The sequence below is a fragment of the Haemorhous mexicanus genome, chromosome 9, assembly GCF_027477595.1.
Source record: "Haemorhous mexicanus isolate bHaeMex1 chromosome 9, bHaeMex1.pri, whole genome shotgun sequence".
NCBI classification, from domain to species: domain Eukaryota; kingdom Metazoa; phylum Chordata; class Aves; order Passeriformes; family Fringillidae; genus Haemorhous; species Haemorhous mexicanus.
The window spans coordinates 16469518-16483371 of NC_082349.1; the positions used below are offsets into that span (position 1 = coordinate 16469518).

A 13854-nucleotide genomic window follows, 5' to 3' on the forward strand; every position below is an offset into this window, starting at 1 on the left:
AAAGCCTATAAATAAAGGTAAATTACACAAGAGATACTTTGCTGTGAAAAGTATTTTTACAAATGGGCGCTAACAGATGGTCCAGAAAACAGGGAAGGTACAATGATCTCAATTCATGATTTCAACTACAACTGGACCAATCAATAAGGCACCTGTAATTCCTCCCATCCTGTTTCCCAAAATGCACCTTCTCTCCTGTTCTACTGCTTTGTAAAAATGAACATTATCAAGTAGCCATTTAAGACAAACAAAAAATACAGTCATTCAAATGCTCCCAAAATAGTGTCCCTTTATGAAGAAAAAAAATCCAATTAAGTATGATAAGTATCTAACTTGTAGCATTCAGCATACTGAAAAGTTACAACCCACTAGCAATGGGCCTGAATTATTCCTAAACCCAGCCATCTGACCTTTATTCTGATTTGAGCATGAGCTTCACATAAACTGGATTAAGTTTCAAGAAATACTAAATTACTAAACAGCCCATCATCCTTAAACTAGTTAATTATTCGTAAGACAAAGCACTCAATATCAATCAATAAACATCAATTAGAGAATTCCATTTCCAGTATCTGGATTTAGTATGAACCATCAGTTCCCATACCAAGAGCATTACAATTACTTCTCCTGGAGTGAGAGATCTCTGTAATCCCAAGTTTGCTCAGACCTGTTATGTCAGTAAACATTTAGTGCAACCAGAACACACACACACACTGTTAAGCCATTGTCTTCCCCCATTTAACCTCACTGGCAATGTAAGGGCATGGCTGCAACATTTTGTCAACCTAACAGCTGCTGTGTACAGTTGAACAGTGACAGGAAGGCAGCACAACTGGATTTAAAAGGAATTATTTTATATGAAATTATTTTACAATGTATTTGACGATGAAATTTTAAAAAAGCTCGCTCTCCTCCTCTACCACTATGGGTAAATCCTGTAGATTCTGGGTAGACTTTGTACCAAGATGAAATATTCACTACACAACACTGAATTGCAGACTAGGTAAGTAACAGAGCCTATCATGCTTTTTCAAATCTTGAAAATAACACATATTAGAAGCTTATGCAAACTCATTACATGGTCTTTCTTGATGGTGAACCGTGATTTGAGCATCAAATTACATCCCATAGGATGACTGCACTATAGAGATGCACAGTATTTGCACCTGGTTTTACATGGCCATTTCACATCCTTGCCATCAAACAGCTTTTCTACAATTCTGTGAACAATGTGGGCTACTATCACTGCTTGCATAAAAGGTTCCTATTAATTGATCTAGGCACACAATGTATACAGGCACTGACGTTTATGTGAGCTTTCTGGCTGGGTTTTTTGGGATTTTTTTTAAATTAGGCATAAAAAAGATATTTTTTCATGATACTACAAACTTAGGAAATCCTTTAACTCATTCTGAAACAGTATCTTTATGTTTATCAGCCAGAGTGACCAAGAATCATAATTTCCACAGGTAACTTAAGCTCTTTATTCAGTACCAATATAAACTTACACCTACATTGGTAAAAAAATGCAGCAAGGAAAAACGTTAATTAACAAAAATCAGATTATAGATTTGGCTTATAGGCAGAGTGCTCAAGAAGACCAACAAATATATTTTCAGAGATGACAAACTGGTTTTGGTTCATTTCACCAGGGATTCCTTTACACTCTGAAGTAGGGTGGACACTATTTTCATCTGAACAAATCTGGTTTTGGAGGTTATGCCAAGTTTTCTCAGTCTCAAAATCGATTTAAATGAGTGTAGCATTGTTTAATTTTATTGTCATTTTCCCAATCTCTGAATACATAATACAAAATGCTCTGCAATCCAGAGCACAAAGGAAACTAATTGAATGTGGCTTGTAGTAACTAACATTGGAGCAACGAATTTAGCACTAATAGAATAAAGGGAATAAAACAAGTATCTTAAGGCAGCCCTCAGCCACATCACTTGAACTTTGCTAAAGATAAAAAGTTGCTTGAAAATGTAAAAATATGAGGACAGTGAATCAGCAGCTGTTCAAAAACCTTTAATTCAAACCAACTTCAGGTGAAGCTGCTGAGCAAGTGACATTACTATTCTGTATTTTCTCCAGTTTTAAGTTCTCAGAGCTTTAAAAACCTGAAAGGGTTTGAAACTAATAACTGTGTGAACTTGTGTGTGCTTTATTACTGTTGAGAATTTTATTCATTTTTCAGTTCCATTTACTCCATAAATTACTTGAAAAGGCTTGACTTTAAAAAGTATAGACACTGGTAGGCTGTGCTAATACTTGCAAGCTTAAGCACAAACTCTTGCTCAAAAAACTCCACTAACAACCCTTGACTTCAGTGTCCATATGAAATTCAGGTAAAGTCAAAGGCATTGCCATTCTTGTTTAATATCTTGTTTATTCAGCTGCTGATGCTCCTACTTCAGTCAACCTTTTCTGTATTAAATAACCTCACAAAGATGCTCCAGTGCCTTTTTCTCCTACTAGCCAGGTCACCTGTTGAGAGTTCAACTACCTTTTTGCATTAGAGAACTTTCAGACTTTCCTAGGCATATTCCTCCTGGTGCTACTAAGCATAAATCAAACACTGGACTTCATGAAACTTCAAAAAAGGTAGAAGTCAGAATAGTACACCCTTGGTTGTTTGGTTGGTTTTGGGGTTTTTTTTACAGTGATATTCACCCACGGCTTTTTTTTTAATTAAAAAAAAATCATGCAGACAGAACAAAAGAAAAAAAAAGTGTAAAAGGACAAGTCAAGTCTCTGGTGACATTATGGGGGCTTTCCCCTACAAAATTCCTCTTCCTTGGGTAGGTCTTTTTAGTAAAAATTAAATCTGTAGGAATGAATACTAGATATCAGAAGAAACTATTCTAAGAAGATATTCTGAAGATTATTAATTTCAATTCTCACTGTATTTCTTGTATAACTCTGCACCACACTCCTCTGCAGTTACATTAAGCAGGTTTGCAACATCAGCTCTAAGTCAGTGTAACAGGATTGTCACACTGCACTGCTCTGATGCACCCTGCTTAAACTCCTCTCCAATAAGAAAACTGCTGCATTTTCTCTGCACCTAAGTAACCCACTAAAAGCTTCCCCAGATTTACCCTGCATTGTCTGATCAGTACATTTATTCTGTTCTCAAATCACCAACCTTGCACGAGTCAGGTAGTAAAGAATTCTACACAGAAGAATTAAGTTACCAAAACTCTGAAGCCCTCCACTGTGAAGAATCTTCTCTTTAAAGTCTGGTTTATGATTTGAACCAAAAATTATGTTGCAACTTGTATTAAAAACCCTGTCAATTAATTAATGTGTTAATTCATTACTCTATACAACAGGAAATGACTTCTCACTCTAAAATCTGGTGCACATTCATTCTTCATTTGCGTTTGAAAGCAAAGTTCCATGACACAATCTTCATAATTAAATTATGCGCTGGAAAGGGAGGCAGGAATCAGAATACCGCTGCAAATGAGCTCTGGTTAAAGGGCTAGAGCTGTACAGAACTGATGAAAACCTATTTTGATACATCATACTTGTTTTCCATGACCATTTGACTTGTCAGTTTACAGACCACACTACCACGACAGAGGTACTGCCAACAGGCTGAAGGTTACACACAAGCCTTAAGAAGAAAAAAACTTTCTACATTTCACACCCGTTCCATTTGTCTAGATGATGCTCATCACTGCAAGCTGGTAACACAAACTTTGTCAGAGAAACCACCAGATCCTGAAGCTGCTGGGAGCCCGAACACACGATTTTGGTACCTGAACTGGTAACTTTTCCCCCGCTGTTGTAAACCATCTCTGCGCCTGGAGCTCTACCACCGCTCCCGGAGGGCACACCGGCCAGCGCCGCGGCGGGCCGGGGACTCGCCAGCCCTTTGTACCGACACCAGGCGTTTCAGAGCCTGTCTGCTTCACGCCAAGAAGTAAGGGAGCGAAGGGGAGGGTTAGGAGCGCACGCTCTCCCTGTCCCAGGACGGCAGCACAACCTTTCCCGGGCTGGCCGCCAGCAAAGGGGGGCAGCGCGGGCGGGATCCGCACCAGGGAGACGCGCGGCAGAGCACAAGCGGCCTTGCGGGACTCGTCGCGGCGGGCGGCGGCAGGGCACGGACGCCTGCGGGCCCCCAGGGTGACCCCGGCCACTCTCGAGCGACGGCACTGTCCCGCCCGGCCGCCCCCGCCCGCGGGGCATTACCTGGCTCCCGCGGCCGCGCTGCCGCCGGCCCGGCCCCAGGCCCCGAGCGGCGGCCCCGGGTTGCCCAGCTCCTCCGCGCCTGGCAATGGCGGCGGCCCCGCTCCCCCTCCCCGCTCCGCGCTCACTGGCTGCGTCGCTTCATGTGACCGAACAAAACCCTCCTCGACACAGCCCTTTGTGTCCCGCCCGGCCGGGACACCGGGAACGCCGCTCGTCGGCTCGGGGAGGAGGCGAGGGGCGCTTGTCGGGACGGAGAGGCGACAAGGCGGGCTGGAGAAGGAAGGGCCGGGGAGGGCAGCGCCTGCCGCAGCCGCTCGGCCTCCGCCACGCCGCCGCCGCCGCCCCGGCCCGGCCACTTACCGCGGCGCGGGCGGCTGCGGCCGAGCCGCGGTGCCGCACCAGGTCGGAGGCGGCCGCCATGTTCCCGATGCAGCAGGATGGGGCAGAGCCGCCCGCTCCTCCACCCGCCACTAGGGCGGGCGGGCGGCCGGCCCGGCCCGGCCCGGATTGGGTGGGCTCCGCTCGGCCCCGGCCCGCGCCCCCCGGCCCGCGGGGCCCTGCGCCTGCCGCTCTCCCCCTTCACTCCGCGGCCGGGGGGGGGAGGGGGGTGGCGGGGGCGCGATACAAAAAACTAAATCGTAACGGGAAACTCACGGGCTCGCCGGGCTGTGCGTCACGCCGGGGTTACGTCCTGCGCGCGCCGTCGTGACGTCATCGCGCAAGCCTCCCGACCGCCCCGCCACTCCGCGCGCGTCTGCACGCACACACGGGCGCACGCGCCCCGCGGTGGGCGAAGGGCGCACGCGCACGGCCTCCCCTCCCTGCCCCCGCAGGGAGCGCGCGCCCCCTCCCCGCCGCGGCAGGCGCGCGCTTCATCCGGTCCCGGGAGCGGCCCCGCCCGCTCGGAGGGAATGGGCCCCCCCCCACCGGGCTCGGAGGGAATGTCGTCCCCCCCACCAGGCTCGGGGGGAATGTCCCGCCCCCTACCGGGCGGCTCCCCAAACGCGCTGGACGCACAGCGCCGGCTGCCACCGCGGCCATCGCCCGCCCTGCGGGCTGCTCTTCCCACAGGCCTGGGGAAGGGGGTCAGGTGCGGCAGGATGCGCGGCAGGATGTGCGCCCGGGCGTTCCCGAGGCAGCGGGGAGGCAGAGGCAGGCTCAGGCTCAGGATACTGCGGCCGGTGCCGGGGGCGCGGGGAACCTGAGCGCAGCGGGAATGCCCGGAGGGCGAGAAGCCTTGAGGTGACAAAAAGACACGTTCGGTGCCATTCTCTCCTCAGACTAATGCTGCTGAAGCGAGCCCCGGCTCACAGAGGGAATTCTCCTGCAGTCAGGGGAGAATGCTAAGGGCGTAGAGACTGATTAGATGAGTTAATTTTTTCCCTTCAGACTTGCCGGGCCCGGGGGATTTCACACTCGAGTGAGAAGCTGATAAAGGCAACGTTAGAGGTGTGATCGGTGGTCAGAGTGCTCAGGGGCACGACAGATGTCAGGAGAGAGAGGAAGAGGAAAAGGAAAAACACGGCAGATATAATTCAAAAGGGGGGAGTAGGTAGAGCCAAGCACTGTCAATCATTCCAGCCTCTATTCTCAGAAAAGTACTGAAGCAAATAATCACCCATCTTTAAGTACATGATAGCTAATGAAGTGGTAAGTTACAGGCAACATAGATTTGTCAAAAAAATCAGATCGAGCCAAACTCGTCCCAAGCTGTGACAGAGTAACAGGCCTTGGATGTGAGTAGTGCTCGGTTATGGCTTGACTTAAGTCAGGTTTTTGACACCATCTCAGAGAAGTCTAAATTGAGCAAGCAAAAGACATAACATAATGAAATGACTGCAGAGGTGCAAAATTACATCAGCAACGTTTCACTATGACAAATAGCAGGACAGCAAATACGGCTCCCTGGAGGTGGGTATGCCATGACTGTGGTCCCAAGTCTAATTATATATGTGACAGAACACAGTTTACATGGATTGGATTTGCCAACAATGCCAAACTGGCAGAGCTGGAAGCATGTTACAGAAGAAAAGAATTCAAAACCTTCCTGAAAAAATAGTTGCAGAAATATGATGCAATTGAATAAATACAAGTGCCAACTTCAACATTTAAGCAGGAAAATAACAATTGCACAATTGCAAGACTGGGAACAGATGAATAAACACCAGGTTTACAGAAAAGGGGCTGGGGATCAGAGTAAATCGCAAACTGAACATGCATCAACAATGTCACACCGTTGTGAAGAAAGCTGCAGTTCAGAGAGATGCATAAACAGAACTGTCATATCTAGGACATAGGAAGAGTTCTTAATCTTTAATACTGGTGAAGCCTCATCTATGTGCTCAGGTTTGGCCTCTGCATTTCAAGAAAAACTTCTTTCAAAAACGTCCAGTAGAAGTACAAGGAAGGGAGGGGGAAAATGTCACCATTTTAAAAGATGTGACCCTAACTGAAAATAGGAATGTGTGGGATTTTTTAGTCTAGAGAATAAAAGAGCATTGGGAGAAAAATCCATTGTTCACTGAGTCCACTGCAGACAAGGCCAACGCAACAGCTTTAAATTGTACTGAGAAATTTTAGTTAGACATTAGGAACAGTTCTGTTGCAATATGGATAAGTAAAGTGGCATATATTCTCTACAAGATCCTGGAAATGGTATTAGTATGGTTTTTAATATTAATTTCAATATGTATAAGGAAAATATAGAAGAATTTGACTGCTGTGAAGTAATGGAGGCACACTAGGTTATAATTGTTTTCAGCATAATTTTCTGTAGCTGCAGATAACTAGATATCTGTTCTGATCCTATTTTTTTCTGACAAAAGTGAATCCCAGAGGCATTTAAACATTTAATGTGTTGTCATGATCTTACGCACAGGTGTAGATATCCCCTTTGGGAGTCTTTGTCATGTTACAATCAGTATAGTTGTGTGGCAACATATGTCACATGCTCAGCTAATTTGCTAATTTATAAATTTTATATATCACTATAAATTCCACATTTAAAAATAATTTGTGTGTTAGTGCTCATGTAACCATCATCTATCACAGCTTTTGCTTTCTTTGCTTTTTCTCCATGGTACCAGAGGCTAATTTTCCCCAAAATCCATTAAATTCAGGGGTTTCTCCGGAGCTTGCCAGTTAGGAGAAGGCAGTGTCAGTGGTTTATGTTCCGGGACTGAGACCTGCAAAACTCAACTCATTAGAGATGACTAAAAGGCCATTAAATAGGCCAATTTTCAATCTCCACTGAGTTAGACTGAATTCAAACTGATAGCCCACAGGCAGAAGGCTATGAATTTCATTAACAGTACCCCAAAGCATTCAGTCCCCTAATGAGTGCTAATATTATTCTTCTGAGAATTAAGCTTGTTTTCTGAAAATATACATTTATAAAATCGAGTTCTAATTATTTTGGAGCTTGTAAGGACAGTTTTTCCACTGCTCTTAAACAAAAGAAACATTATCATCATGTGCAATCCACATACATTATATGTGCTCCACATAAACGAAAATACAAATAATAAAAATGTGAAAAAGCAAATATTAATACTAGCCCTATGCTTCTTCCTGAAAAATCATATATTTTATTGCACACAATTATTTTAAGGTTGTCACACTTATTTAATTTAAATATATGTTGTCCCATAGAAGGTAAGATTTAAGGAACAGCAATTCTTGCTTTGATTCTGCAATTAATAACTGAAGGAAATCACCAAATTCCATAAAAGTATTAACTTATAGAAGATGCAATGTTTTATTAGATTTCCCATCTATTTGTGAACAAGTAAAATGCTTAGTGTAACAAAACCTGAACTTCAGTTCTAATGCTGCCAAATCCCACAATTTATTAATAGTTTAAAGATATCAAGCAATTTTTTAATCTCTCAACTTAATACTTGAACTAAGAGGCCCAATTCCATTACCACTAGTGGATTCTTAAAAATGCTTATGATTCACATAATCTGTGGATCAAAAAATCCACATTTGCTGTGAATGAATAAAGAACATAAATGCAGTATTTCGTTAAAATGGCAGTGTGGTAAAAGATGTCCAGTGGTGTCATAAGTCTTTTTTGATTTCTAATTCCACTTCTGTTGCCATTTACAATATGTGAAAAGTAGTAGATGATCTTAAAGGTTGCCTGATGGATTAAGAAGAGTTGAGAAATAGACACAAAATGACACAAAATTGGGATTGCGTGTCTGCACGACATAGAAACTTTAGGACCAGTGAAGCATTTTAATGTCAGTAAAGGAACATGTATGGCAAGTAAAGAACAACACAATAGGATCCTTGAAAATCAAGCCAGATACTGCACAGCTGGCTTTCTGTTTGCAGGAATTCTGGCTGTGGCCTGTATTATTCCTCCACCAATGCAGACAAGGCCTAATAAGGGTTAAAACAGCATTTGAAAATCTCTTGAGAGAATGATGCTCCTAGTTCCTCCTGATCTTCAACATGGCTATAAAAAGCTTAAACCAAGGCAGGTTCTTTCAAGTTATCAGCAAAGTATGATTAACTGGAACCAATTTAGAACTGTTTCTTCATATAAACGTTTTTGTAGCTGAAGCTGCAGAGGGAGAGTTGGAAAGTGTTTAAGCTGAAGCATTTTGAATGAAAGAAGACTGCAAATGCCTCCTCGTAACACATAGCAAAATCCCAAATGCCTGGAGGGAAAAACTTTTTAATGATAATTTCTTACATTTATATAGCACCTTTAATTCCCTAGAACCCCAAGCACTTCATTAACTCTATGCAAAAAGCTTCACCATGGAAATATAGCCACTATATGCATCATTCCTTGAAAATTTCATAATCAGTTGACATATATTCTGGTTATCCTGTGTACAGCAAACAAAAAAACAACAGATAAAATATTAAACTTTATAATTTTGAGTTATAGAACAATTTAAGGCTGTATGGTTTACAAAATGCTGTTCTGTAATGCATACATCACATTTAGCCCATTAATTTTCCTTCTCCATTAAGTATTTCAATCTCATCTTTATACCATAGCCCTTGGTAGAAAATTTTGTCTTCCATAATATTTTAAAAATTGAAATGGTTCTTGATGTCTGAATTTCAGACAAAAATGGTCTCTATAGGAAAATGTAGCATCTTTTATGAAATACACTACAGTCTGAAAAAGTAGCATTTTTGAGTACCTGAGATATGGTGATGGGATTTTTTTTAAGGTGATATGGTTGTACTAATAAAATCCCTTATCTTTATGCATAAAGTTTGTCTAGTCTTTGCCTTTAGACCCTTGTAACTACAAAAACAAACACACAGAAACATGATATGAAAGATATCTGTGTTTCATTGCTCAACTTGCCACAGAGTTTTTTTACACTCTATAGAGATGTTTCGGGTTTCTTGGCCTTTCTTACAATGACATAATGCTGATTTCACTAATATCCATGAATTTAGGAACTCAATGTACTGGTTGTTTCAACAAACAGTAATCAACATTATTTCAACTGAAATATTAGAAGAACTAACAAAAATTATTTGGAGCAGTTTGATTTATTTCAATACTGTAAAAACAAAAAGGGGGAAGGTGACTTTTCCTAATCTTTTTTTTTCTGCTTGAGCTGTTGATTCATGTTTTGCTGGCTTGTTTCTTTCACAGGCCCTTTTGAGATACAGTTGTCATATTAATTAAAGAGGATTGTCTCGTCTATTTTTCAGAGAGAACAAAAAAAGTATTTTATTTATAAATTTATTTTCTGCCATAAATCAAGATATTCTAGTCATCTTTGTCAATATGAATTAAACTTTTAAAATTACCAGTAAAATAATAAGAGATCAGTAAGAATGAACACATAGATAAAATGAAAACCACTAACCATTAAACCTATGTCTCTCTTAAGAGTGATCCCAAGACAAGGTTAGTCCTGAAATAAAGTATTTTGCAACAGAAGGGTGTTTAGACAGCGTGCCTAGGTGGATTGCCTTTAGAACTGCCCTACCGTTGTGTGTGTTTGAAATCTCAAAGATTGCTCAGATTACATAATAAAGACAACTGCCACTGTTTTCTCACTGCTCAGCTTCTGTCCATAGGCAGTGGTACGAAAATTTCCGTGCCTGTCGCTCAGACCTGCTCCCCTTGGCCAGGCCTGTGCTTGCAATTACAAACCAGCTTTTGTCAGGACAGCAGCTCGTTCCCAGCTTCCCACAGTCGTCTCCTGTTCTCAGTCTCACCACTATGGAGTGTTCCACCACCCATCAGAGGGGAGCAGCTGCTGGGGCAGTGCTGCCTGCCTGGCACACCAGGCTCCATTCTTAGCTGTTCCACAGGTACCACCACAGTAAACATTATCAATTACAAATCCTGGATTAATTATCAAGTCATTAATTGACCTTATCTCTTATGCTTATTTTATTTCATCAGGTGTTATTCTAATTCATCCTCCAAGACAATAGCTAAGCCTAGATCTGTGTTCCTTTCAGGAGGATCTGCCATCTCTCTTCTCACATCTGAGTTACTGAGCTCAAGTCTCACAGAATTCAAAGATCACAAGAAAGCAGATTAGTGTGGGAAAACACCACCATACATTATAACACTGACCTTCTTAAAAACAATGCATTGCCTTGGAGAGTTGCCATTTGCATCATACATAGAAAGCATTAATGTATGAAAATATGCTATGAGTAACAAAACCATAACAGGTTGCTTCCTGAATCTGTTGATTAATTATAATTTAGTGTGAGAGGAAGAAAGCAGTGGCAATAAACTGGTCTTCAATGGCTGATGGAAAAGGACCTAGATCTAATAGGTATAAATTATCATAGCTCTGCTTAACTGATGATTCAGTTCACATTATAGTGCCAAAATGATACACAGGGAGAAGACAGACATAGTAATTTCAAGATCCTTGTTTCAAGTGTCCTGGTAGCCTCAACATCCCCCTGCAGAGGTCACAGCATGAATGAATCCAGCTCCTACCACTACGGGCCACATGCTGGACCTTTGTAAGGACTATGCTATGCTGGCAGAGTGCTCGTGATGAGAGGGAAACTGCACTAGGCCTGAGAGTGTCACATTCTGTCTCCTGTGTGTCACCCCACTTCCCACATCCACCTCTGTGACTAGCATCAGGGTCACACCCGTGGCTGCAGCGCATATTAGAGACCAGAGCAATGTCAATGTGGAGAATTAGAGACAAGAATCCTTTCAGGAACACTCTATCTCCAAAGTTGTGATTTTTCTATGTCCAATGAGGGACACAGGTGGCACAACATGGGGAAGTCACCTCCCTCAGACAAAGACCATTTCAACACCCTCCTCAAAAGGAAAAGACTTTGCTAGCCAACCTCCACCACTTCCGTACTTCAAAGTCATCTGGCCAGATGGAAGCCAGGACGAAGATCCAAGTGAAGACATCTACACCAAAACCCTGTGCCTTAAGAAGCAAGTTCCATATGTTTTAGCAGCACTTGAAAAATGAACAGTGTCTCTCAGTCAAAATCATTGCCAGGCAGGATTTCAAACTGCCTTCTTTTCCCTGCAGTTTCCTACTCCTCTGCTTGGTAGGAATTGCTACATCAGCAATTCTGATTTCTCTCACCATTCCATGGACATACACACCTTCCTGTCCTTATGCTTGACACAATTACAAAAAGCTTTATTATTGTTTGTTTGTAAAGTGCCAGGGGTTTGTGTATGGGAAGACATAGCAATGGCTTTTAAAGAAGTAGTAAAGAAAGCAAAAAAAACCATTTTACTACTATTAGTGTGGAAGTACTGTGGATCTTATTTTGTGTTTAGGTGAGATCACAGCAGCAGAAAGTCTGTTTGATATGCCATACCTTCTGTTTGTTTCTTAATTGTAAGGAGTTTGGTTTTGATCAAGACAATTAATTATGAATATACCTGAGTTTTCTAACATCAGGGATAAAGCTTAAAAAAAAACTACAAAAGCTTTTTTAGACTATCTTGTAGTGTATAGATAAGTATACATCTTCAGGGCATAAAGCCAGACATCTTTGTAATTGAATCCTGAAAAGAAGGGGGAGGGGGAAACTACATAAAATTGTGATAGTTCTACACAGTCTTAGAGTTAATATGCAATTGTGAAAAATTATTTATTCAATTTTGTGGGTGCACAAAATCAGTATATGGCATGGTTTGTTAACAAAAAAGACCAAGGTACAACCTAGGGTTATTATAATGACAGCATTGTTACCCAGTAACTTATTCCTTTCCAACTTCCCTGCTGATCCCTTTTTATGCCAAAGGAAGAGGAGTAATCTCTTAGCTCCTCACTTTGACCCACATCCATTACCACTCATCTGCTAAAACATATCTTCAGTGCAATGATCAAAAGCTATATTAAAGCTTCTGCTTCTCTCTTGTCCATCCAGTATTTCCATATCACATCCCACTTAAACTCTCAGGTGAATTATTTTGAACAGCAGTTCATGTGCCATTATCTCATTCAGGAAATACTGTCAGGTTTGGGATTTGCAGGCAGATCTTGTATTATACCACTCCTGGTTTTAGTGTGAAGCTCATATGAACATGAATTGTCTCATTATTAGCTCATTGAAATAACTGCTCATTGAAAGACTTTAATGAACTTTCAACCAAGCTCTGGTTGAAAATTCTAGCACTAATTTTCCTACTAACAAAAATACACATATTTAAAATAACTGCAAAATAGTTATTTCAGTATCCTGGAATGCATGCTTAGTAGTTTCTCAGACAAAAGAATGAGTGAGCAAACTTAGAAGAACAGTCATGTTCAATTTTAAAATTTGTCCCAGTTTCGCAGGCCTTGGCTCTGGGTTCCAACAAAGTGTGTGGAAAGGGACTCAGATAAAGCTTTGGAAGTGTATTTTTAGTTAGATTGTGCAGAGAATTCATAGAGTAAAAATGGGGTATTTGCAAAAGCAGAAATAGTCAGCAGATTTGGGAATTTCAGCCGAAGAAGCTATATCTGAACACTCAGGAAGCACTCAAATCTGTCTATTAGTGTGTCAAACGTGTCCCTCTAATTCCATCCCAAGCATATTAGAATTTCTTCCTAAGACATCATGTGTGAATTGTCATTCAAATATACCTCTAGCTTTTATATTGTACTCTAAAACAGCACAGAAGTTTTTACTTAATCTGCACAAAAGAGAATCCTGATTTTGAATTTTAACAGGAGCCAGATAATGGTGGTTTAATATTTCATGTAGATGTCTTAATCAGCAAGTCATTTAACCCAGTCCATGTAAGAGATTACTTTTTAAAGGATCCCACTTACAAATAAGCAATAACCATGTTTTGTCACATTTTATCAATTATGCTTTCCAAATGAGGAGAGTGTCATCTCATTTGTGATAGTTTTAGGAAGCAGAACTCTCCACAGTGACTGTTAAAATGGCACATGCTGGGGAAAACAGTGCTTATTAGGATTAATTTAAGACTATGGGTACTCACTAAGCCTGAATTGTATAGGATCACTTCCACCACTAATGCATTACAGTTTCTCTCATCCTTTAAAAAGAAGTAATTCTATATTGAGAATTCCTTTTTTTCCCGGACAGAATTTAAATCTCAGGCCCAAAGGAGGAGAGCAGTGGCTCGAGGCATGCAGCCCTCCTGTGATGCAGCAGGACAGTGCAGAGGGCAGTTCAGGCCAGCAAGGGCTACAAGGAACA

The 13854-nt window shown here is 41.9% G+C and overlaps 1 protein-coding gene across 13 annotated transcripts in view; it reads right to left on the minus strand.

Moving 5' to 3' along the window:
• ZNF644 (zinc finger protein 644) overlaps positions 1–13854 on the minus strand; it is a 74322-nt gene that overhangs the window by 41057 nt on the left and 19411 nt on the right. For 4 of the 13 annotated variants that reach the window (XM_059854213.1, XM_059854203.1, XM_059854211.1 and 1 more), the window contains exon 1: positions 4855–5000. The exons of 4 other annotated variants lie outside the window; for them this stretch is intronic. The gene's annotated coding sequence lies outside the window, so the exon portion shown is untranslated. Of the gene's footprint in view, positions 1–3767; positions 3931–4560; positions 4711–4854; positions 5001–13854 lie in introns of those variants that run through there. 5 more of the 13 variants (XM_059854214.1, XM_059854210.1, XM_059854217.1 and 2 more) reach the window with 4 other exon arrangements.